General features: G+C 42.7%; 1 protein-coding gene and 1 long non-coding RNA gene across 8 annotated transcripts in view; one reads left to right on the top strand and one right to left on the bottom strand.

Annotated features, from left to right (window-relative positions):
* The window catches only part of TJP2 (tight junction protein 2), a 94,304-nt gene that overhangs the window by 6,226 nt on the left and 61,864 nt on the right, over positions 1–26,214 (top strand). For 4 of the 6 annotated variants that reach the window (XM_073345179.2, XM_073345180.2, XM_078852885.1 and 1 more), the window contains one exon: positions 21,360–21,480. The gene's annotated coding sequence lies outside the window, so the exon portion shown is untranslated. Of the gene's footprint in view, positions 1–21,359; positions 21,504–26,214 lie in introns of those variants that run through there. The other 2 variants (XM_073345176.2, XM_073345175.2) reach the window with 2 other exon arrangements.
* LOC140911684 (uncharacterized) overlaps positions 11,225–26,214 on the bottom strand; it is a 100,772-nt gene continuing 85,782 nt past the window's right edge. The window contains exon 7 of one of the 2 annotated variants that reach the window (XR_012159085.2): positions 11,225–12,556. This is a non-coding gene — a long non-coding RNA (uncharacterized LOC140911684). Of the gene's footprint in view, positions 12,557–17,947; positions 18,450–26,214 lie in introns of those variants that run through there. The other variant, XR_013635841.1, reaches the window with a different exon arrangement.

Below are 26,214 nucleotides of genomic sequence, written 5' to 3'. Positions count from 1 at the left end.
GGTGAAACACTGGAATGCGTTACCTAGGGAGGTGGTAGAATCTCCTTCCTTAGAGGTTTTTAAGGTCAGGCTTGACAAAGCCCTGGCTGGGATGATTTAACTGGGAATTGGTCCTGCTTTGAGCAGGGGGTTGGACTAGATGACCTTCTGGGGTCCCTTCCAACCCTGATATTCTATGATTCTATTCTATGAAGAAACCCTTCTTGTTACTCTTAACATCTCTTGCTAGCTGCAACTCCAGGTGTGATTTGGCCTTCCTGATTCCACTCCTGCATGCCCGAGCAATATTTTTATACTCCTCCCTGGTCATTTGTCCAATCTTCCACTTCTTGTAAGCTTCTTTTTTGTGTTTAAGATCAGCAAGGATTTCACTGTTAAGCCAAGCTGGTCACCTGCCATATTTACTATTCTTTCTACACATCGGGATGGTTTGTTCCTGTAACCTCAATAAGGATTCTTTAAAATACAGCCAGCTCTCCTGGACTCCTTTCGCCTTCATATTATTCTCCCAGGGGATCCTACCCATTAGTTCTCTGAGGGAGTCAGTCTGCTTTTCTGAAGTCCAGGGTCCATATTCTGCTGCTCTCCTTTCTTCCTTGTGTCAGGATCCTGAACTCGACCATCTCATGGTCGCTGCCTCCCAGGTTCCCATCCACTTTTGCTTCCCCTACTAATTCTTCCCGGTTTGTGAGCAGCAGGTCAGGAAGAGCTCTGCCCCTAGTTGGTTCCTCCAGCACTTGCACCAGGAAATTGTCCCCTACACTTTCCAAAAACTTCCTGGATTGTCTGTGCACCGCTGTATTGCTCTCCCAGCAGATATCAGGGTGATTGAAGTCTCCCAGGAGAACCAGGGCCTGCAATCTAGTAACTTCCGTTAGTTGCCGGAAGAAAGCCTCATCCCCCTGGTCTGGTGGTCTATAGCAGACTCCCACCACAACATCACCCTTGTTGCTCACACTTCTAAACTTAATCCAGAGACTTTCAGGTTTTTCTGCAGTTTCATTCTGGAGCTCTGAGCAATCCTACTGTTCTCTTACATACAATGCAACTGCCTCACCTTTTCTGCTCTGCCTGTCCTTCCTGAACAGTTTATATCCATCCATGACAGTACTCCAGTCATGTGAGTTATCCCACCAAGTCTCTGTTATTCCAATGACCTCGTAATTCCTTGACTGTGCCAGGACTTCCAGTTCTCCCTGCTTGTTTCCCAGGCTTCGTGCATTTATGTATAGGCACTTAAGAATGTATTGGTGCAATGCCTTCTACAGTTGAATTTCATTTTAATGAGTCACTTACGGTTAGAGAGACAAGGTGAATGAGGTAATATCGTTTATTGAATCAGCTTCTGTTGGTGAGAGAGACAAGCTACACTACAAGTGTACACTACACAATTAAGTCAACCTAAATTATGTCGACTATGCCATGGATCTGATGCATCTGATGAAGTGAGCTGTAGCTCACGAAAGCTTATGCTCTAATAAATTGGTTAGTCTCTAAGGTGCCACAAGTACTCCTTTTCTTTTTGCGAATACAGACTAACACGGCTGTTGCTCTGAAACCTTTCCTTTTCTTTATGCCGTGGCAGTAATTAAATTGTTTTTTACACATTCACACTATGCTCCTTGCATCGGCGGTGGGCATCTTCACCGGGAGTCCTTGCACCAATTTAATTGCCAGCATGAGATATTGTGGGATTGTTTCTGAAAGGCAGCAACGCAGTGTCTACACTGACGCTGTGTCGACCTAACTACATTGACTTCAGCGTTGTGCCTGTCGCAGAGGTGGAGTATTTAAGGGCTTGTCTACACTACAAAATTAAGTCAACTTAAGTTAATTCAATGTACAGCCACCACAGTAATTGAAGTAGTGGTTCGTGTTCACACTTGCTCCTTTTGGTGGTGGTGCATATCCTTACCAGGAGTGCTTCCGCCAACCAAAGTGGGGCATGGTAGGACACTGAAGCTGGAGCCCAGCAGCCCTGGGGCTGACTGCCTCAGCTGTAGGCAGGGGGCTCACACCTGCCCCCCAAGCTGTCAGGCAGGTGCTGGCTCACAGCTAGGGGCCCGACAGCCCAAGCTGCCAGCCTGATGTGAGGTTCACAGCTAGAGCCCCCCAGCTCTGGGGTTGACAGCCAAGAGCCGGAGCCAAAATGTGAAATAATAGCAGCAGTGAAAATGACAATGTCAATTTCACTGCAGGTAGGCTTCCTGCTGTGAAATTGAACCTTGCAGCAGGCTCACAGCTGGGGCTGTCAGCCCTGAAGCAGTGCTGGAGGGGACTCCCGCTGTTAGCCCTGCTGCCAGGACTTACAGCTGTGCCTCCTGCTGAGGGATTGGAGGGCGGGAAGAGAGCCCTAGCCCAGGCAGCAGGCGGGCTCTGTAGTGTAGATCAAGCCTTACTCGGTGTAGTGAGCAAGTTACGTTGGTGGGAGCTACATTTTAGTGTAGGCACTTACAGAGATAGGTCGCCCTAACTTTATAGTGTAGACCAGGTTACACAGAGCTCTTCTTCAGATCACTTATGGTTGTCATTTGCCTATGGATCAAAAATAACTATTCAAAAGCCATTTTTAATTGGTGTTGATGTGTTGCTAATTGGTGCTTATAGTTATTTAGTGTTGGGCCTGACACACAAATAATAACCATGTCTAGCTCTTATGTAGTGCTTTTCATTAATACACTTTAGTTCCTTTTCTGAAGAGTTTACAGTCCAAAGCCCCAATCTGCAATAGTTTACAATATTGGGGTGACAAGAGACAAAGACAAAATACACTGTTGCAGAGGTGGGGATGATTTAATAGCCTTTCCTGTTTTGTTTAAGTTTAACAAATTTGCTCTAATGTGGCCTGCAGTCATAAGGATGAGAGGGGAAGTAATTATTTTCAAAAATGGGAAGGAATTTTATACCTTTTGGTATTTGTGATTGCAGATAAAGAATGCTACAGTCTGGTTGCTGGTCAGAGCTAATTATAAACCTGAGTCACCTGTCTCTACCTTAAAATGCTTGTTAAAATTGGTCACATCCTTGTAAGGAGATTTTTCTTCTATGTATGTATCTGATTTTAGTAAGCTCACTGCCTGAGTGACTTGGATATAATTATCTAAGGGGGGCCTTAACAAACTGCCTATTGTAACATGATGTCACTGTATAGGACACAATTCCGCCTGTTTGACACCCTGGATAGCCCTACTAATCCAAGAACTGTTAAATCTAGAATTTGTGTTTAGTGCAGGTGCAAAATTAGAAGGCTGTGTTTGTAATATATTTTCAGAACCTAGTATGGGTGAAAACTGACCATAATATTGTGCACAAAATGCAATCTCTACACAGAGCTCCTTCACAGAGGCTTTAAAATAAGCCATCACAGTAATTGAGTGTCCCGTATCTTTGCTTAATCTCCCTCTTTCCTAGTTCAGTGTCTCATAAGGACAAGCAGGAGATATTTCTTTGTGATTTTAAAATGTCATATAGCTGCTGACACGGTTCCTAGAGTTGGACTGGGTTTTTTTGTTTGTTTGTTTTAAAGTGTACATGTTAAACAACATCAGAAAAAGAATTGGACAATAGCCATCCTGAATGATGAGAAATTGAATAATATCCAAATCTTCATTTAGTTCTATTTTAAATTCAAAATTGGCAAAATGTTTGGCACCAGTAGCTTTCGTTAACAGCCCGACAGCTCTAAAAGCGCAAGACAGAAAAATTTCTATCCAAATATAGAAAGATTATTCTTTGGGGGAGGGGGAGTCACTTTTGAACCATTTATATAAAATAGAATAAATATTCTGTTACAAATGTGAATTTTTCCCATTTGTGTGGAGTTGTCTTGTGTTTTGTTCTGGAGTGAATAGAAGTGAGATGATCTCTAATATAGTATTTTTAAGTCTTTTTTTGATCACTTAAGCAGCAGAACTCAGCATTTCCATTCTATGCACCATAACCAATTCAATTTTTAGTAGCCTCTATCTACATCCAATTAATCCCTTTTTAACCATTTGTGAGTATTATCAGTCATTCCAATTTAAAAAAAGGTGCACAATTATGGAGAAACAGCTACAGTGTACTGGGCTTGGAATATATATTTTTTCCTGACACATTCATGTTATTTCAAACAGGCAGGAAAGTATCAAGTTTAGTTGAGGCAGAGTATCATAGAATCATAGAATATCAGGGTTGGAAGGGACCTCCTCTTATGTGCCTCAGGAGGTCATCTAGTCCAACCCCCTGCTCAAAGCAGGACCAATCCCCAATTTTTGCCCCAGATCCCTAAATGGCCCCCTCAAGGATTGAACTCACAACCCTGGGTTTAGCAGGCCAATGCTCAAACCATTCTGACACAGCTATCTTTCATATCAGGTAATTAATTGCATAAAGTCTGTGAGTCTTAATCCCAACATGCACTGGACTTCAGTGAGCCTTTGATGGCTTTTCCAAGACAGTCCAACCAAGCTGCCAGTAAAAACAAATGTACACAACAGCAGGCGTACAAAGGCATGTTTCAGAGTGGGGTGGGGTGAATTTGGCCTTGTCTACAGTAACAGAACTAGCATCCATGCAACTACTGAATTGATCTCCCCCAGTATAACCGCTGCTTCACATGGCAACACCACAGCTACATTAGGGTTGCATTGGCGTAACTACATCAACGTAGGGACTTTCTGTGCATGTTTTTTTTAATGTTGCCAGGTCATTAGACTCACAACTAGCGATGGACAAATATTAACAAGTGTTTGAGAATCCACCAGGTTCAGAGTTTTATCCAAAAAATATCGGACCTGCCCTTCCCGAAACAGAACTGTCCAGCCCCAGGCCACTCCCTATCCCTCAACTAACCTAGCCTCTTCCTCAAAAAGAACAACTCTAGGACCGATCCCTTGAGTCCAGCCAACTCTACAATATCCTTACTTGTTAACCCTGATGTCTTTAGAGCTTGTTACTGCCCTTTTAAGGCCAAATTTACTCTTTATATGCTCTTTATATTTGCAGACCACGTTTGCGGATCGGATGTGGATACAGATTTTGTATCTACACAGGGCTCTACTCATAATGGTGGTCTGCTTTGGAATGTACATGAGTCCTTAACAGTACCAATGTGCTGGGGCCTTGGACTCTGTGTTGTCTTTTTAAGGCCTGGAGAGCTTGCATCTTACACTTGCATTATTTTTATTTAAACTGTACATAGCTAACACAACAGCAACCAGAGCTTAGTGTTGACTGCAGCTCAGGAACTGGCCTATCAAAATGGAGGATGAGTCTTGACCTTGGCCTCTGCAGCCCTCCCTAACATCTTTTACACATCAGTGACAGCTATCCCATACATCTTTCCCTATTTACTTAAAATAAATTTATTTGACACTCCTTTTTGGAAAGGCATCAGAGTGGGTGGTTCAGATACATTTGATAAGAATCCAAATCTTGTGGTTACTCCAAACCTTTCCAGATAGCTTTGGAGGGTTCTGTTCAAATCTGAATATGCCTTGTTCCGAAAACATTCTAAAATAGAACTGTATTATAATGGGGTAGGGGGTCTGGGGAGCTTCTGACACGATTCCGGCTGTCATGTTGATGAGCACCCTTAGTGTGAGCTGAGATCTTGTAGAGTTCCTTCACAACTGTGCACATTATAGCTGCATGTTTTGCTTTTAGGAAGCATGAGAAATCGTAAGATGCTTAGATTTAGGTTAACTGTGGCAAGAAGGCGCAGCCTTGTCTTGCGAGTCATAGGTCCTCATACTTCTCAGAAAAATGAACAAACCAGTATTTTTTAAACCAGATTTCTAACACAGTATAGTTTTCATTTAGCTACAGGGGAGTGCAGACTTTTCAGGGCTGGTTTGGAATTTTTCCCGTACTAATTCACACATGCCTACTCATAGCTCTCCTAATATGAGTTACTCATCTATATTCTTCACCCACCACACTAAACAAACTAATTCCACAAAGTATTTAGGCCGTGTTGTCTTAAAAACTAAGTCTGAACTCCAGTAATGTGAGCATTCCTCTAACAAAGGTTCCACGTGCTTATGCTGCAAGGCTTACATTTGCTCTGCCTGTTTCCTGTAGTCACGTTGAAAAGAAAAGTGCTTGCTACTCCTTGAGGTCTGACTGGAGAAACCACCCAAGAAATCTCCCCTCCCATGTAGCCATTATCAGTGATTCTGTGCACAAACAGTGGCTGTTTTCTCTCTCTTCCTTCTAGCATCTGCTTCATCAGCTATCTCTGCTTAATAGCCAGCAGATTTGTGTGCCATGGTGTGTCTAGCCTCCTTACTGCAACTATGTATAAGCTGATTCTGAGAATCTCTGGGACCATATGGGCTATTGAGGCTAGGGACATTCTCTAAGAGGTCAAAAGCATTTCCAATAAATGAAATAATTCAAAGAAGTTTTCTGGCCCTCATCTTCTGTTTCAGTGCCTTCCCTGATTCTCGATATGCCCTTCCCCCCCCCCCCCCATTTAAGACATTATTTCAATAGGTCTAGCTAAATATGATCAGCACGGGGCATATCTTTATGGGAGAGCACTCATGTTGATTTGCAAATCAAAAAACCAAAGAGTTAAAAAGATTCCCAAACTTTCTTTTTTAATCATTATTTGTCTAATACTGAAACAAGTGTGCAGGTGGGCTTGATGTCTTGTTTCTTTGTCACTTCCGTGATTAGTTTCTATAATCTGTACATGCTCAAAGTAAAAGCTGTTAATTTTGGGTATGTGAAGAAGTGAATCTTGTCTTGTATCCAAGACACTTTCTGTACTAGGGAAAATAACCTGTGGCTAATGTTATCAGTTAGTTATCTCCCTGCCATCCAGTTCAACTGATACTAAAATGATTAGGCTGTGACTATGGTTAATGAAGACAGGGTCAAATTGCTTTTGTCACCCTTTATATTAAGTGTGTTTGACTCATAGTAGTGTGAGGGATCTAACACATTTTCTATAACAGGTGTTGAATATGGTTTATCCCTATCTATGGACTAGATCATGTCTAGCCTCTGCACATGAGTTGTTCCTTGCCATAATGCTGTATGGGCTACAAGGTGCTCCAAAGGCGATGGGGAGGACAAAAGGCCATGGCCTCTGCAGCTGCATTCTTACCCGGGGGTCCACCAAGCAGGGCTGGTGTTAGACTTCCTGGGGCTCAGAGCTGAAGCTCTGGAGCCTCGCAGCAACTGGAGCCCAAAGCCCCACTACCCTGCTGTGGGAGCTGAAGCCTGAGTAACTGAGCTTTGTGGGGCCTATGGCAATTGCCTTGCTTGCTACCTCCTAATACCAGCTCTGGCATCTATATGCAAAAAGATAGTTGTGGTACAGGCAGGCTGTGGAGTTTTTATAGCATGTTGTGGGGGAGGGGCCAAAAGATTGAGAACCTCTACTCTACGGCACCTTTGAGGGGTGTAACCATGGTCATGCTTCTCTTATGTGCCTGGAGCTCTGGGAAGCACAATGCCTCCCTGTGCTCCTGCTGGGGTTGATACCTCTTTGCAGTTTCTCTAATCTGGACTATAGCTGAAAGTCACATGAGAGCTCTCTATTTGTCAAACTATTTTCAATCCGGGTTGAACCACAGATAGTTGTCCCAATGTAGACATTGCTCAGACAATCTTCTTTGGCCTTCTCCTTTCCTTCCATGTTGCATTTCTTCCTGCCTTGTTCTAGTTGCTCTCTCTGTTCCTCAACCCAAAGTTGGAGTGCAGCTACACTAGGAGATCTTTCCTGGAGCCGGGTCAGTTGACATGGTGGCCCCAACACTAGTGCAATAGCCTTCATTAGAATTTACACCATTGGCTGTACCAGGACAGCACCGCTACTGCTGACAAATGAGAGTGACATTTCTAGCACAGTCAAGGTCTTGGAGTTTCCTCTTTCGTAGAAATTATACATTGAATTGTTTGCAGGTGCCTGCAAACAGGTACTGAACTGGGAATCAACTTTTATTCTGGGGCATAAAATTCACGAGCCATGAGAGTGCTAAACCTGTAGTTTTCTGGGGTTGAACAAACCCTTTGAGTACTCACTGGGAGGGGTTTATTAGACGCGTCCAGGTGAAAGACTGGAAAATCCATTCATTTTCTACCTTGTATCTGTTAAACAGAGGTGGACAAATACTGGATGAAATTTCTTTGCAGGTATGTTTGAATTTTGAAATGAATTTGCTTAAGTCATGTTCTGACCCTTCTCGTGTTTGCATAAATGTTTGCAAGCAGCAATCAAGTTTCACAAATGTGAATAATCCTGGAAGGTAGATTTTTAAGATTACACATTCAGATACTCTGGAAAACAAATTAAACATTTTCCTGATTACGAGATCTCTTAGGGAACAGAAATGCTACTGTGTGATTTACTTGACCAAGCCCAACTAAGCAGCACTGGCAAGTCACAGAATAAAGCAAATAAGGGGCGGGGTGGGGAAATGTCATCAAATAATTTAAAATAACAAATACATTTGGGGAAATTATTAACTGTGCATATGCTCCACAGAAAGAAAGAAGTGAAATTAACCTATAGCGGTGTCAGTTTGGTGGAAATGTACAGAGTGGATTTTTTTTGTAAACTGACTTGTGATTAATTTTGGGCATCTCTGCTTAAGTTTTCTACAGGAGTATAAATATGTGGCTAAACCAGTAAAGATTTTTCTTTAACTACATTTGAAGGCTGTTTTTTTTTTTCTCTCTCTCATTGTTTTAGATGACACAGTACAAGCCGTAATCATGTGTCATAATCATAATCAAACGGCCACAGAGCTTCTATCATAACAGTTTAATTCTTAGACTGTGCTTGTTCTTTTCAAGGGACTACAAAATACTTTTCCAGTTAGTAAAGCTAATCCCTTGATCTTTCCATTATACCTCCAATATTTTTATCCTAAAAAAAGCAACTCTGAGAGGGAAGGGCATAGTATTTTAATCAGGAAACACTGAATGTGGCTGTATCTCAAACTATGTTATAGAAGGGATTGTTTCTGCAGAGCAAATAAGGAATGTAATAGTTGTTTTAGATGCCTATGTCTTTTGCTGTTTTTGCCCATAGCTGAAGAATACTTAGTAACATCTGAGTTTGTCTTCTTTATCTGAAATGAGTGTTGCTTACTCATAGGACCTGATACTTAGCTATGAGAGAGAATTTAGACTTCAATATTTTTTTACACTTTGCTTAGGACTTTGGTTTTTGAAGATTGCTTCTTGGGAAATGTTTGTAATGAAACTTGTTATCCAGAGCATTCCTTAAGTAAAAGGACACTTTCCAGTTAAAGCTCCATGAATGAAGTCCAAGTCCCAATGTCAAAACTCCCATTCACTTCAAATGGGGCCAGGATTTCACCCCATATACTACTTGAAAATCAGTTCCCCCACTTGAGTACATTTTAATATTACTGTAGACTATACAAACGGAGAGGAGTTATACAGTTTTGTTTACTTTTCACCATTTATGCTGTTCACTACTTGTATTTCAGTCATTAGGTGTGGCAGTGAAAATAGACCAGTCAGTTTTGCTTTCTGGTTCAGTCCTAGTTCAATCCTGCCAAAGGCACTAGAACTGCCAAAGTTATTAGAAGTCTAGGATGCATGCAAACAGCATGGCATTAGCTGTTCTCACAGACTCTAGAAATAGTTCACTTTCCTAATCTTCTTCTTAATATTTTGTATACAGATGTTTAAAGTTGTAGTTAAGTGCTTTTTTGGCTATCAGGCATGGAATTCAATTGCCACAGAATCTGTTTGAGTCTAGACAAATATACCCATCTACAGACTTACATTTTTTGAGGCTTTTGATTTTTAAAATGAAACAGAGCAGCAGAAGGTCTTTATATAGAAAAAACATTGTTGCAATGTCAATTTCATTTCCACCTTGCCATTTTAATGTTACAAGAAACTTGATTAAAATATTAGGGATAGCTCAGTGGTTTGAGCTTTGGGCTGCTAAACCCAGGGTTGTGAGTTCAATCCCTGAGGAGGCAAAAACTGGGGATTGGTTCTGCTTTGAGCAGGGGGTTGGACTAGATGACCTCCTGAGGTCCCTTCCAACCCTGATATTCTATGATTACACATTTTCACACTACATATTCTCTACATGGGAATGCATTCAGATGCAATTATAGTGTGGTTAGCCATTTATATAGCTAGTTAAGGAAGAAATAATATTGCTTCCACCTGCCCATTATCTTTAGTAGCCTCTTGCTGAACCTGTGGATGTTGAATTTTGTCTTGTTTGTGGGAGACCGATCCAATGAATTGCTATCTAATAACGCACCTGGGACTGTGTGCTCCCTTAAAACTTGCCTTCAGTATTCAGTTTCTTTGTGTATCTTGTGGTGCTATGAATAAGGCTACCGGATAAAGTCAACATAGCATGACTTGTCTACACGGGGGTGTCATGCACATTATGGAGGTGTGATTTCTAAGCGCACAAATGGGTCCGTGTAGTCGCTACAAGTACGCACTAGAAGATCCCTAGTGCATATTAACACAGTGCACTACATGAATGCACGCTAAGGAACTTCTAATATACACCCGCAGGGTCTTCATGGACTAGTTGGTGCGATTTCTAAAGCGCACTCTTGTAGTGCATATAACCCTGCTCTGTAGACATGCCAATAATGCTGGAAATTACTATAATAAGTAGTAAAGTGACTATTCAAGGATTTATTATTTAAGATTGAAGGTAGGAGTGGCCGTACAATAAATAATATGATGTATAAATGTAAGAGAATGCTCTCCATCCTGAAATATCCTGAAGTGCCTTGCAGACCATATAAATCCAACACCATTGAAATAGAAGCATCTTAAGGACAGAGGGTATTAGACATGGCACACTGCATAACAGTGAAAGGAAGGAAGATTTTGGCCCAGGACTTCAGGTCAAACATTTCCCCTCCTCCTATCCCCTTTTTAAAATAAAGATCTAATCACTCTCATGCATACACTCACACTCAAACACTCTGTGTGTGCGTATGTATGTATGTATTTATGTATATCTCCACACAGAGTGTTAGAGCCTTAATAAGTCTTTTTGGACTCAAACGTGATTCTTTGATCTCCCCTGAATAATTTTACCTCTAGGCTTGGGCACTACCCCAATCTAACATGAAACAGTGCCATCATGCCCATTCCACTCTCTCTCTACCCTGATAACATACCTGAAGGTATTGGTATCTGCAGGAATTTGCCTGGGTTGGAATAATTTCAACAAATGGAAAATGGTTTCCATAGTTGTGTGAGGTGGCATTTGTACTATATAGGGTATAAAAGGAGGCATTATAATGGAGTCTCTAGCTTGCTTAATTCTGTATAAGTAACCACCACTTAAGTGAACATTTCTAACATTTCTCCCTTGCCTTCCAACTTTGTGCTAAATAGACCATACATAAGATGAATAGAGCCCTCATATATTGTGGGTTTTGTGTGTGTGTGTGTGAGAGAGAGTAGGTACTTCTATTCTGAAGTAACTGAAACAATATCAGGTTTCAGAGTGGCAGCCGTGTTAGTCTGTATTCGCAAAAAGAAAAGGAGTACTTGTGGCACCTTAGAGACTAACAAATTTATTTGAGCATAAGCTTTCGTGAGCTACAGCTCGCTTCATCGGATGCATCGATGACAATATCAACTTCTGTGAATACATCTTTACTAACTCTTGAGTTGATCTGAGAGAGAAATCACCAATACTCTGTTAGTACTTGGAAGATTATAAACCTCAGAGATTTAGCTCAGGATTAGCAAATTGGAGAGTGTACATTATAAAGCAAGGCTTAGAACCATGATTGTCTCTGAATCGTTTTCATTAGTGCTTTATTCAAAGATCGTTTGAATTATGTAACAATGACGTTTCAGGGGAATCTGTCAGGAGTTTATTTTAGTCTCATCTCCTCCCCCCCCCCCAAAAAGTTATTTTTATTACTCCAGTTTATAATGTGCAGCAGGTTTAGAAAGGCAGAAGCTTGGATCTCTGAGGAGAGATGACTTCAGATGTTGCATCTGAACACTGATTGTAACTTAGCTTGGTGGTGTGTTGAAAGAGGCAGAATGAGGTACAAGAAATATATAACCATTCTAGAAGCTGCAATTGGCATTACCCCCCTTAATAAGAGAGAACTGCTTCCTGAGGGCAGACACGCAAATCTTTGGCAACATCCAGGGTAAGTGAATAGTAGGTCAATGAGTAATTGCAAAAGACAAACATTTACCTTAAAGCTGCACACGGACCTAGAAAGTTGTGTTATCTGCAGTGAGGAGGAATCCTTCATAAAACAAATAATCTTTTTTAAGAATACAGTGTTATGAAGTAAAAGATGCAGAATGTTGTTTCCCTAGGGAAATGTGTATGCTGTCCTTGACTGGCATGGCCATTTTCAGGTATTTTTGGAAGAGTCCTCAGTAGTGACACTTAATACTCTGTGAAAACTTCTGATTTAAGAACTGAATAGATAAGCTGGAGCATACTCCTCTCTACAATAGCAAATGAAATGGGTATTTTGCAGCCTGATCATTCCTTGATTACTTTTCTCCTTCTTAAATATTTAAAACACATTTCTTAAGATCTGCGTTGGAAATCTCACAGCTCCTGAAAATGAAAAAGAAAAGCATTAATTTCTTTAGGGAACTTCATTCAGTATTGCTTTGTCTGCTGAACATCAAAGTTCTCTTACATTTAAGGCAAATTGATTTCCAGGATTGAATTTATTTTTGTTAAATGAACAGTAAAGTAAAATCCTTTAAGTTGTAATGAAAAAATATGATTAAAAATGGTTGCCTTTGTAAAGTCTTTGAGATCTTTGGACATCAAGGTACTGAACCCCCTGGATATGTTGATTTGGCACTGACTGATTAAATGCTACATTTTTAAAAGATGTGTATTACTAATAACACTTGCTAGAGGGCTAAAGCTAAAAGCGTTTAAAAATCTAAGGTTTCCCTGTTCTTGGTATTTGTTTGATTTTTGCATTTTACTCCATTTCAAGGATGTAAATAGACCAGATAGTTTCAGTTTAGTTTGTAGTCTGTTTCTAGTCAGTTATTTTCATGTTCTCCTACACCAGGATGCTGCAATGTTTTTGCTGGAAATACTGTCAGGGAATGTTAACTTGTTTTATACATTTTTTTTTTTTTTTTTTAAAGAGAGAAAGAAAAAGCTTCTGTTAAAGACCAACTTATGGAAACATTCCTGTGGGTCTTAGATATTTTAAAATTTTGCTGATACAAAACCTAAACCTGAAACCAGATTTGACAAGGCAGTCCCTTTTGGCTGTGTCTACACTGAGCTGCTTTTTTTTTTTCCCCCTACAATTGCCACTCCACTGATGGTACCAGTGGTGGGAGCATTAGAACAGACAAGGCACCCTGTGCACTTTCCATCATGTCGTCTAACCCTACTCAGAGCATGTTTAGGCAACACAGTAATGCTAGCGCATTTCAGCACCTCATCTATGCTAGAGGCTCCCCCATTGGAGCTGCAGTTGTGATATTTCAACAATGGGAAATTCTTATGCTGCAGTTAACTGTGGACAAGGCCTTAAAATGGACACTTAAGATACAAGTTACCTATTGGAAGAGTTCCTGAGTGCAAATTTCACTCTATTTCGGAACAGTTCCACCTCATTATTCACATTCCACAAACTATAACTTTTCTGTAGTTTCATGGCTGCACCTACATGCTAATCTGTTTGCAGCCTCTCCTTACTTGCTGATAAACAGATTGTGTGGTTTCTTTGAATACCTTGTGGAGCTGTGTTGGAAAGCAATGGCACATTCTTTCTGTATTTCTCTGTCCTCTGAATGTGTGTGTTGTCCAGTGGAACAAACTTGGTTTTACACAAACTTTGGTTGATAGAAAATTAGGCTAATTTAAAAAAACACTTGTACAACTGATAATTTTAACGTCATTGAAAATTTTTCTCTATTATCCACTTCAACTAGTATCAAACTACAGATGACAGTGTCCCATCAATCCACTTATTTGCTTTTCTTTCCAGCAGCATTGATCATACATCTTGGCTCTTCTGCCGAGATATTGAGGATGATAATGTATTATATTTTAAGGGGTTTAGAATTTAAAGTGCATGTTCAGATAACATAAGTGAGTTTACAACATTGTCATTGGTCTTTTTAATAAAAAGCAAAGGACATCTTAATGAGGTTTTAATGTACCTTAGAGTAAAAGGTCAAAAATAACTTGTACTACAGTCAGGAGTATGATTAAGAGGCAGGTGGGTTCTGTTTCCAGCGGCATAGGTCTTCATGTAGTTAAGAACATAAGAATGGCCATACCATTTATGTTTGTCATTGTAGAACAATGATGAGATTTACATGGCGGTTGAGTATCTATAACTGTTGACCTCTCTATAAGGAGCCAAAATTATGGCCATGATGGTGTGTTAATTTTTAGCCCAATGTATAACTTTCCTGCTGCTTCCTGGAAAATCAATATTGTGTGTGCAGCTTGTAACAATAAAATTGACACTAATGTTCATAATGTATCTTTCACTGTTCAAAAAACACGCTGCAGTGTCCTTTTGTCCTGCAGCTGCAAAATCGTGCCATGACTAAAACAATCCTACCCCACGCCCTGGGACTCTTCTTGAGCTGGGAGAGACAGCAAGGGAAAAACCACACACCATCAATCAGTTTTCACACCTTGAACTTGGGTTTGGAAATTGCTTGTTTTAAGAAATAGAAACAAGTCCAAATAGATTGTTATAGACTATTTAACTTTTTTAAAAATCTGCTATCTTGACATAGCTATGCTCAAACAGAGTGGGGTGAGAAACTAAAAAGATAAATAAAATATGGTTTAGAAATTCTTTAGGTAATAAATAATTCAAGAATTTCTTCTGTTGATTATTTCACCATCTGTTTCTTGCTGCTATCTTGTTAACCAGAGGTGGCTGTGGATTATTAAGCAGAAGGATGTATAAATGATGAATCCGTGTACAGTTGGGTCCACCTCTCCCAAATGACTGTAGGACCATACCTTTCGACTGAGATTGAGCATATCCCTTGCATAAGCTGTTTTGGAAAGGAGGCTGGCCTTATTGTCAAGGCATAGGACAGGACTTGGAAAACCTGGCTTGCGTTTTCACTTCTGCTGCAGGCTTCCTATGTGACCGTGGCAAGTCATGTTGTCGGTATGTGCTGCGTCAGGATGGGGATGATAATGCTTCCTTTTTACCCGTCTATCTTGCTTGTTTAGGATGTGTCTACACTACGGAATAAGGTCGAATTTATAGAAGTCGTTTTTTTAGAAATCAGTTTTATATATTCGAGTGTCTGTGTCCCCACAGAAAATGCTCTAAGTGCATTAAGTGCATTAACTCGGCGGAGTGCTTCCACAGTACCGAGGCTAGTACACGGAGTGCTTCCACAGTACACTCAACTTCCGGAGTGTTGCACTGTGGGTAGCTATCCCACAGTTCCCGCAGTCTCCGCTGCCCATTGGAATTCTGGGTTGAGATCCCAATGCCTGATGGGGCTAAAACATTGTCATGGGTGGTTCTGGGTACATATCGTCAGGCCCCCCTTCCCTCCCTCCCTCCGTGAAAGCAAGGGCAGACAATCATTTCGCGCCTTTTTTCCTGAGTTACCTGTGCAGACGCCATACCACGGCAAGCATGGAGCCCGCTCAGGTAACCGTCACCCTATGTCTCCTGGGTGCTGGCAGATGTGGTACTGCATTGCTACACAGTAGCAGCAACCCATTGCCTTCTGGCAGCAGACGGTGCAGTACGACTGGTAGCCGTCACCGTCATGTCCGAGGTACTCCTGGCCACGTCGGCCAGGAGCGCCTGGGCAGACATGGGCACAGGGACTAAATTTGGAGTGACTTGATCAGGTCATTCTCTTTAGTCCTGCAGTCAGTCCTATTGAACCGTCTTATGGTGAGCGGGCAGGCGATACGGACTGCTAGCAGTCGTACTGTACCATCTTCTGCCGAGCAGCCATGAGATGTGGATGGCATGCAGTCCTTCTGCACCGTCTGCTGCCAGCCAAAGAAGTAAAAGATAGATGGAGTGGATCAAAACAAGAAATAGACCAGATTTGTTTTGTACTCATTTACTCCCCCCCCCCCCACCCGTCAAGGGGACTCATTCCTGTAGGTCACACTGCAGTCACTCACAGAGAAGGTGCAGCAAGGTAAATCTAGCCATGTATCAATCAGAGGCCAGACTAACCTCCTTGTTCCAATAAGAACAATAACTTAGGTGCACCATTTCTTATTGGAACCCTCCGTGAAGTCCTGCCTGAAATACTCCTTGATGTAAAGCCACCCGCTTTATTGATTTTTAGCTCCCTGAAGCCAACCCTGTAAGCTGTGTCGTCAGTCGCCCCTCCCTCCGTCAGAGCAACGGCAGACAATCATTCCGCGCCTTTTTTCTGTGCGGACGCCATACCAAGGCAAGCATGGAGGCCGCTCAGCTCACTTTGGCAATTAGGAGCACATTAAACACCACACGCATTATCCAGCAGTATATGCAGCACCAGAACCTGGCAGAGCGATACCGGGTGAGGAGGCGACGTCAGCGCGGTCAGGTGAGTGATCAGGACATGGACACAGATTTCTCTGAAAGCATGGGCCCTACCAATACATGCATCATGGTGCTAATGGGGCAGGTTCATGCTGTGGAATGCCCATTCTGGGCTCGGGAAACAAGCACAGACTGGTGGGACCACATAGTGTTGCAGGTCTGGGACGATTCCCAGTGGCTGCGAAACTTTCGCATGCGTAAGGGCACTTTCATGGAACTTTGTGACTTACTTTCCCCTGCCCTGAAGCGCATGAATACCAAGATGAGAGCAGCCCTCACAGTTGAGAAGCAAGTGGCGATAGACCTGTGGAAGCTTGCAACGCCAGACAGCTACCGGTCAGTTGGGAATCAATTTGGAATGGGCAAGTCTACTGTTGGGGCTGCTGTGATGCAAGTAGCCCACGCAATCAAAGATCTGCTGATATCAAGGGTAGTGACCCTGGGAAACGTGCAGGTCATAGTGGATGGCTTTGCTGCAATGGGATTCCCTAACTGTGGTGGGGCCATAGACGGAACCCATATCCCTATCTTGGCACCAGAGCAAGAAGCCGGCGAGTACATAAACCGCAAGGGGTCCTTTTCAATAGTGCTGCAAGCCCTGGTGGATCACAAGGGACGTTTCACCAACATCAACGTGGGATGGCCGGGAAAGGTACATGACGCTCGTATCTTCAGGAACTCTGGTCTGTTTCAAAAGCTGCAGGAAGGGACTTTATTCCCAGATCAGAAAATAACTGTTGGGGACGTTGAAATGCCTATATGTATCCGTGGGGACCCAGCCTACTCCTTAATGCCATGGCTCATGAAGCCGTACACAGGCAGCCTGGACAGTAGTCAGGGGCTGTTCAACTACAGGCTGAGCAAGTGCAGAATGGTGGTAGAATGTGCATTTGACGTTTAAAGGTGCGCTGGCGCAGTTTACTGACTCGCTTAGACCTCAGCGAAACCAATATTCCCACTGTTATTACTGCTTGCTGTGTGCTCCACAATATCTGTGAGAGTAAGGGGGAGACGTTTATGGCGGGGTGGGAGGTTGAGGCAAATCACCTGGCTTCTGGTTACGCGCAGCCAGACACCAGGGTGGTTAGAAGAGCACAGGAGGGCGCGGTACGCATCAGAGAAGCTTTGAAAACCAGTTTCATGACTGGTCAGGCTACGGTGTGAAAGTTCTCTTTGTTTCTCCTTGATGAAATCCCCCGCCCCTTGGTTCACTCTATTTCCCTGCAAGGTAACAACCCTCCCCTCCTCCCTTTAATCATTGCTTGCAGAGGCAATAAAGTCATTGTTGCTTCACATTCATGCATTCTTTATTCATTCATCACACAAACAGGGGGATGACTACCAAGGTAGCCCAGGAGGGATGGTGGAGGAGGGAAGGAAAATGACACATAGCACTTTAAAAGTTTATAACTTTAAAATTTATTGAATGCCAGCCTTCTTTTTTTTGGGGCAATCCTCTCTGGTGGAGTGGCTGGTTGGCCGGTGGCCCCCCCACCGCGTTCTTGGGTGTCTGGGTGTGGAGGCTATGGAACTTGGGGAGGAGGGCGGTTGGTTACACAGGGGCTGTAGTGGCAGTCTGTGCTCCAGCTGCCTTTGCTGCAGCTCAACCATACACTGCAGCATACTGGTTTGGTCCTCCAGCAGCCTCAGCATTGAATCCTGCCTCCTCTCATCACGCTGCCACCACATTTGTGCTTCAGCCCTGTCTTCAGCCCGCCACTTACTCTCTTCAGCCCGCCACCTCTCCTCCCGGTCATTTTGTGCTTTCCTGCACTCTGACATTATTTGCCTCCACGCATTCATCTGTGCTCTGTCAGTGTGGGAGGACAGCATGAGCTCAGAGAACATTTCATCACGAGTGCGTTTTTTTTTTCTTTCTAATCTTCACTAGCCTCTGGGAAGGAGACGATCCTGTGATCATTGAAACACATGCAGCTGGTGGAGAAAAAAAAGGGACAGCGGTATTTAAAAAGACACATTTTATAAAACAGTGGCTACAGTCTTTCAGGGTAAACCTTGGTGTTAACATTACATACATAGCACATGTGCTTTCGTTAAAAGGTCGCATTTTGCCTCCCCCCACTCGTGGCTACCCCATCAATCCTCCCCCTTCCCTGTGGCTAACAGCAGGGAACATTTCTGTTTAGCCACAGGCAACCAGCTCAGCAGGAACGGGCTCCTCTGAATGTCCCCTGAAGAAAAGCACCCTATTTCAACCAGGTGACCATGAATGATATTTCACTCTCCTGAGGATAACACAGAGAGATAAAGAACGGATGTTGTTTGAACGCCAGCAAACATACACTGCAATGCTTTGTTGTACAATGATTCCCAAGTACGTGTTACTGGCCTGGAGTGGTAAAGTGTCCTACCATGAAGGACGCAATAAGGCTGCCCTCCCCAGAAACCTTTTGCAAAGGCTTTGGGAGTACATCCAGGAGAGCCGCGAATGCCAGGGCAAAGTAATCCTTTCACATGCTTGCTTTTAAACCATGTATAGTATTTTAAAAGGTACACTCACCGGAGGTCCCTTCTCTGCCTGCTGGGTCCAGGAGGCAGCCTTGGGTGGGTTCGGGGGGTACTGGCTCCAGGTCCAGGGTGAGAAACAGTTCCTGGCTGTCGGGAAAAGCGGTTTCTCCGCTTGCTTGCTGTGAGCTATCTACAACCTCATCATCATCATCATCTTCTTCGTCCCCAAAACCTGCTTCCGTGTTGTCTCCATCTCCATTGAAGGAGTCAAACAACACGGCTGGGGTAGTGGTGGCTGAACCCCCTAAAATGGCATGCAGCTCATCATAGAAGCGGCATGTTTGGGGCTCTGACCCAGAGCGGCCGTTCGCCCCTCTGGTTTTCTGGTAGGCTTGCCTCAGCTCCTTAGGGATCCGAAGCAGTGCTGCGTGAAACTTGTTATGGCCTCTGTCCTTCATGCCCTGGGAGATTTTGACAAAGGTTTTGGCATTTCGAAAACTGGAACGGAGTTCTGATAGCACGGATTCCTCTCCCTATACAGTGATCAGATCCCATACCTCCCGTTCAGTCCATGCTGGAGCTCTTTTGCGATTCTGGGACTCCATCATGGTCACCTCTGCTGATGAGCTCTGCATGGTCACCTGCAGCTTGCCATGCTGGCCAAACAGGAAATGAGATTCAAAAGTTCGCAGTTCTTTTCCTGTCTACCTGGCCAGTGCATCTGAGTTGAGAGCGCTGTCCAGAGCGGTCACAATGGAGCACTCTGGGATAGCTCCCGGAGGCCAATACCGTCGAATTGTGTCCATAGTACCGCAAATTCGACCCGGCAAGGCCGATTTAAGCGCTAATCCACTTGTCAGGGGTGGAGTACGGAAATCGATTTTAAGACCCCTTTAAGTCGAACTAAAGGGCTTCATCGTGTGGATGGGTGCAGGTTTACATCGATTTAACGCTGCTAAATTCGACCTAAAGTCCTAGTGTAGACCAGGGCTTAGATTGTAAACTGTTTAGGGCAGTTACGTCTCTCATTGTGTTTGTACAGCACTTAGCACAATGGGGCTGTGAACTTGGTTAGACGCTACCATAGCAAATAATAGTAATGCTGAAGATTCCCCTTTGGCAGGCAACATTTCCACTTTACTGCCAGGGACAGTTCAAGCAGACAAGCTAGCTTAGAAGGAATTGCTTTAATTTCCTTTTCTTATGGATGTCCGTACTCCAGGCTTCATGATCACTCTTCTGTGGTGCTCACAGGCCAGGTGCCAGCTCATTCCAAGGTCCCCTTGTCTCCATTGAACACTGACAAATACACAGCTGGAACCAGTCTGGCTCACCTGTGTGTTAGTAGTGTTAAAATAGGCATTAGAATTATAAGGGTGTGCTTAGTGTTTAGACTTTATGGAATGCCTGTGAGTTGCTGCCTGCCTTAATCTCAGTTATAATATCGGTATCCATATTGTAAGGTAACATTTGAGCGTTTCTTTTGTAAGCCTCTGTAATTGTGTAAATCACCAGACTAGTGTGAAATGCTGGTCTCCAACAGAGGTTTTATGTCTTGCCAATCAAGGAAGGCTTCCCTATACTTGATGGACTAGTGTGGAATGTTAAAGAGGACTAAAGACTTTGTTGTTTACTCTTCCCCCCCCCCCAACCCCTCCATTAAGATGAGTGATGCAAGAGATTTCTTCCCATCAGCTGAGTCTGCAGCTCAAAGCAGAGTTGGGAAAGGGAATAAAAACTCCTAATAAGGAACTATATCTTTATGTGGCTTGGACCCTGGGGGGCGTAAGCAAAAGATCTCAGTGCTTAGACAGGGTTAGCCCTAAAAGTCCTATAGAGCTTGCTTATTATTGGAGCTTCTATTACTTTTTGAATCTTAAGATTGGAACTCACTTGTGGTTATATATATTTACTTGCTTTATCCTTGTAAATAATTGTCATTTGCTTTTCGTATATAATAAATCTTTAGTTAGTTTATTATAGGATTGGCTACAAGTGTTGTCTTTGGTGTGAGATCTAAAGTGCAGTTGGCATGGGGTAAATTACTGTTCTTTGGGACTGAAGTAACCAGAATATTGCTGTGATACTTGGTGTAAGGGACCATCTGTCACAAAGGTAGGCTCACCTGGGTGGCAAGACGAGTCGGTGTACCCAAGGAGACTGTGGTTTCATGTTAAGACAGTTATAGTGCCTAAGGAGTTTACACTTGATAATTGGTTGGTGAAATCTAAGTATTGAGCTCACAACCATTTGGGGTTTGTGCCCTGGTTCTTAACAATCTGCCCTGCCATTGGTGCTCATGCCTTGAGTCAGTGCAGGACAGCTTGACGCATTCATTGTGATTATACTTGACTTAAATGCAACTTTTTTTTTCAGGAAACAGACTACTACCCTGCCATCCCCTTGCGAGAGGGACTGGGTGAACAGCTGTACCTCAAGCCCAAAACACTTGACCAGAAATAGACAGTGTGTGTCGAAAAGCAGCATTCCTCACCAGGTACTAGTTAACAGATCCATAAGGTCAGTTAGGAAAAAGTCGTCAGCCTGAAATCTGTAAAATGTTGTAGCTAATGCTTTATGATACGTGACAAATTATCATTATTTCCTTCAGCTGTGGTTTTTAATTGATTTATCAGGCTGTATTCTTCAGGTGGTCATGCAGTGATCCGATGTAATTCTATTGGAATTCCCTTATAACTTAGGAGCAATATATACATGCATACTCTAAAGTTTGGTAGTGCATAGCATAGGTTCTTTGAAGTACAGACCTTGTCTGCAAAACATCAAGTATGTTGGTGCCAAGTAAATAATGATACACTGGGTTGGATTAGTTCAGGGATCAGCAGCCTTTGGCAGGGAAAGCCGCTGGTGGGCCAGGCTGGTTTGTTCACCTGCAGCGTTCGCAGGTTCAGCCAATTGCAGCTCCCATTGGCTGCAGTTCGCCGTTCCAGGCCCACGCTGGCTGTGGTAAGAGGTGGCCTGGCCTGCACCGCTTCCTGCAGCACCCATTGGCCTGGAACGGTGAATCGGAGCCAGTGGGAACTGCGATCGGCTGAACCTATGGACGCTGCAGGTAAACAAACTGTCCTGGCCCACCAGCGGCTTTCCCTGACGGGCCGCGTGCCAAAGGTTGCCAATCCCTGGATTAGTTCATCTGTTAGCTAATGTTTTGCTCCTAAAATATCATCTAAGTACTTGTTTAATTTCATTTGTGTTAATGTCTTCAACCAACATAAATATTTGGTATGGGTGTGTGTTGAGAAAATCAATTACTTTAAACGACGCACACAGGGCAAAATGATTGTGAGTTACTCAGTGACTGAGTCATGGATAGCACAGAATACCCAGAGAGAGCACAGTGTTGTGCCACATATATTTTCTCATCGTACATCATTAAGGTAAATGTATCTTTTAGGCATCTTAGAAAATTTTGCATTTGAAACCCTGTCTCAGGTGCTTTTGATGAGAATGTCAAACAGATGCTCAGCTTGGTTTCATGTGGAATAAACAGAAGGTAACTTTTTAAAGGAGCATAGGGGTCATCGTATCCTACTACATGAGCATGATACAAGTTAATCTTGGCCTTGAGACACCTAAGATGTTGCTCAGGTTCTGTGGTGATGGGTGTCTGTCACTTGTGATAGGCTGCAAGAACTTGTTGGATAGTGTATCTGACACACTAGCAGCTTTGATTAATCTAATTTAATAATCTAGAAGCAAGAATAGATGGTGCTAAGTAAGAGTCTCTGCCTCAACACTACAAATAGGAAAATGGGGTTTGAGATCCCCATGGTTTTGGTAATTAAATATTCATGGTAAATAAGCCCAATGGCCTGTGATGGGATATTAGATGGGGTGGGATCTGAGTTACCCAGGAAAGAATTTTCTGTAGTATCTGGCTGGTGAGTCTTGCCCACATGCTCAGGGTTTAGCTGATCGCCATATTTGGGGTCGGGAAGGAATTTTCCTCCAGGGTAGATTGGAAGAGGCCCTGGAGGTTTTTCGCCTTCCTCTGTAGCATGGGGCATGGTCACTTGCTGGAGGATTCTCTGCTCCTTGAAATCTTTAAACCACGATTTGAGGACTTCAATAGCTCAGACATAGGAGAGAGGTTTTTCTGAGGAGTGGTGGGTGAAATTCTGTGGCCTGCATTGTGCAGGAGGTCAGACTAGATGATCATAATGGTCCCTTCTGACCTAAATATCTATGAATCTATGAATCCCTTTCTAGCAGGACTTTTCTTACAAAAAAACATATTTGCTTTGCCTACGCTGGGGAAACTGACATAAGGATTACCATCAGTTCTAAAAATGGTTCAGCTGAACTGTTATTAGAACTGGTGGGACTTTTGTTTTGTCAATGTGCCCGGTATGGCCATGGCTATTGAGAACCTGGAAACTTGTGCTGCCTTCAAATCTTGAGTTTTACCTGAACAAGTAAAGGACTTTGATCCAGTTGTGTTGAGCTATCGCTGCCTCCTGCTCTATTTTTGTTGAAGAGGGTAGAGTTAGGAACAAAAACCTCTGATCTCTTGGCCATTTAGCCATATGAATTTAGAACCTAAGTTTTGTTAAGATGGCTTATGGGGTCCAAGGAAGAAGCACACTGATGGTGGAGAGGTAATCGTCAGGAAAGCCCTCCTTGCACTTTCCAACAGATGAGTGGAGAGCATAATCCTTAAAACACCTGTGGGAAGGAAAGGCATTGTACACTGGACATCAGGAACAAGACCCTGTTCTGTTTTAACCTGCACCCACACAGGCAGGCAAAAAGGCAGACTGCTTTCTGCTGTTAAGTTCTGTCTACAGTATGGAGTTTAACCTATTGAAAATCCCGTTCAGCTGAACTGGTGGGAGTCCACTGTAGAAATGGCTCCAGTGACCAGACCCATTTTGTGTGCTAGCACACTGGTGAAAATGCATCCAGCCACCGGAGCCTGATGTACGTTTGGGCTCCCAGAAGTTCAGATGAACTGGTGAACATAAGGGAAGGGTAGTTTATGTTTAATTCCCTAGTGAAGATGTAGACAAAGTCAGAGGTCTAGGGATGACAAGGCTGAAAAATACCCCCGCTGCTGCAGAGGAGACAGTTTTATGCTGGGAGAGTATTAACTCCAAGAGGAGGGCAGGCAATATTTCCTTACCCCCCTGTTTTGGGGGTTCTTCAGGGATAGGTGCAGCTGTAACTTTCACACTGCTTTGGAGAGGATAGCAACAGGGATGTGCTGAATCAGCAGGGGTGATGCGATGAGACACAGCAGATAAGGGGAGAAAGAGAGTTGTGAAGGTGGATTTATGCTGTCAAGGAACGACTTGGTTAAAGAGCTGCTAAAGCCTGTTGGAGCTTATTTTTTTCCTTAACTGATATTCTTTACAAGCAAAGTTTTTTATTTATTGTATGTCAGATGCTTTCTGTATTTCTCTCCACTTACCCTTGATAAATATGGTAATCTCCGTGAAAGCAGGATCTTTCTTTCCCTGTGGTGTGTCTGCTTGTTCTGCTCGTGACCTAAACGTTGATTATTGTGGAAAAGATTTTTAATACTAGTGGAACTTGCCTTCATCAACTCCCATTGCCATTTCTCTCACTTGAACTCACTATTGTCTCACAGATGTGATTAATAATCAAGACCTGTGAAAGAGAAGTGAAGAATACAGGAGATGGACAATGGAAACAAAATAATTTTTAAACAGAATGTTTTTATGTCCTCTATTCTAAAATAGTCTAGGGGAGTTTTGCCTGTGAAATGAGTGCTGAGTGGGTCCTCTTTTTAATGTGGTTCTGCAGAGAGAAGAGCATATATTAATTAGGGCATTAAAATTGCTCCTCTTTTTGTTCCAAATTTTTAGTAGTACAGTGCATTTAATAATAATAACAACAATAATAATATAATAATACCGGGCTCTTAGCTTAATCACTAGATATCAAAGCATTATACAAAAGAGGTCAGTATCATTAACCCCATTTTAAGATGGGGGAAACTGAGGCACAGAATGGTGATCTAGAAGGCCAGTGGCAGGGTCAGGAATAGATCCCAGGTCTCAGTACCAGTTCAGTGCTCTATCCAGGAGACCAGGGGTCGTCAATTTTTTTTTTTCTCAAGGTCTGGACTTCAGAGAAAATAATTTAAAAATAACAACAATAATAATAATAAGTAAATAAAAAGATTTCGGGGGCTGTTCAAAAGCATCTGGTGGTCCGGATTTGGTCCATGTTCTGCCTATTGTACAATAGACTGTACTGCCTCTCCCATTTGCTATGGTTCAGGATGCTGTTGCATGTATTTCAACATTATACAGTCGGTAAAAATCTATTCAGAGTAAACCATTGCTTGGTACTATGTGCTCATGATGTTTTGGATTGTATTTTAGCATAAGAAAATTCTGGGCTCACTGCTAAAAATCTTATGTAAACAAAGTGGCCAAGGAGCTCTAAACTAGCACTATAAACAAATTGATAGGTTTGGTATCTTGGTCTTTAAAGTATAATGTTGTTCTTAATATAGTGATCTCTCTGCAGTGGGTTTTTAATCTAGTCTGTCACAGTGGCTGAAAAAATTTTTCACTTTGTGAACTGTAATCAAGTGCCAGTCATAACAATTCATCTTAAAGTTTAACACATTTTCTCACTCTACTCTTACATTAATATAAACTACTTTAAAATTTTCAGTTCCGTTTGTGTTGCATCTCTACACTGAAAAAGAGTAACCTGCTTTTCCGGGCAGAGTTGAAAATGTGTAGATATCTGGTGGTGGTTCTTTTGTAGTCATAGAAGCCAGACTAGGAGTAGCCACAAGTGCCCTATGCAGTTCTACGGTGGCTGTTATCCCATTGACACAACAGATTATGATGTGTGATGAACAAAATCAAACATTGTACACAGAGACCTGTAATCTCTGCATGCTGCGTCTCTGCATTAAAGCTGAGTGCAGCGTCAGTATGCTATGTCTTGTAGATTTTATCTTGCACTTCTTTGGGCATTCCTGCACTAGCTAGTCCCCTAAGCAGTGCTGAAGGCTCATTCTATTGTATGCCTTCTGCCCCCCAAGTCACTATAAAAGATATTAATAAATCCATCACTTTTAATCATTAAGGCTAGACAAACTGTTTTATGTGTAATTTGGAATGCTGTTTGCCATCAACCTGTAAAATCTATGATGTAGGGGAAGAGGGCTTAACAGCATGGTATTCTTACAAGATAATTGATAGCACCTTTCATCAGAGGATCTTAA

The sequence above is a fragment of the Lepidochelys kempii genome, chromosome 5 (assembly GCF_965140285.1).
Source record: "Lepidochelys kempii isolate rLepKem1 chromosome 5, rLepKem1.hap1, whole genome shotgun sequence".
In the NCBI taxonomy this organism is placed as follows: Eukaryota; Metazoa; Chordata; order Testudines; family Cheloniidae; genus Lepidochelys; species Lepidochelys kempii.
The sequence above is the reverse complement of the archived record's forward strand: the minus strand, read 5'-3'. Positions and strand labels throughout refer to the sequence as shown.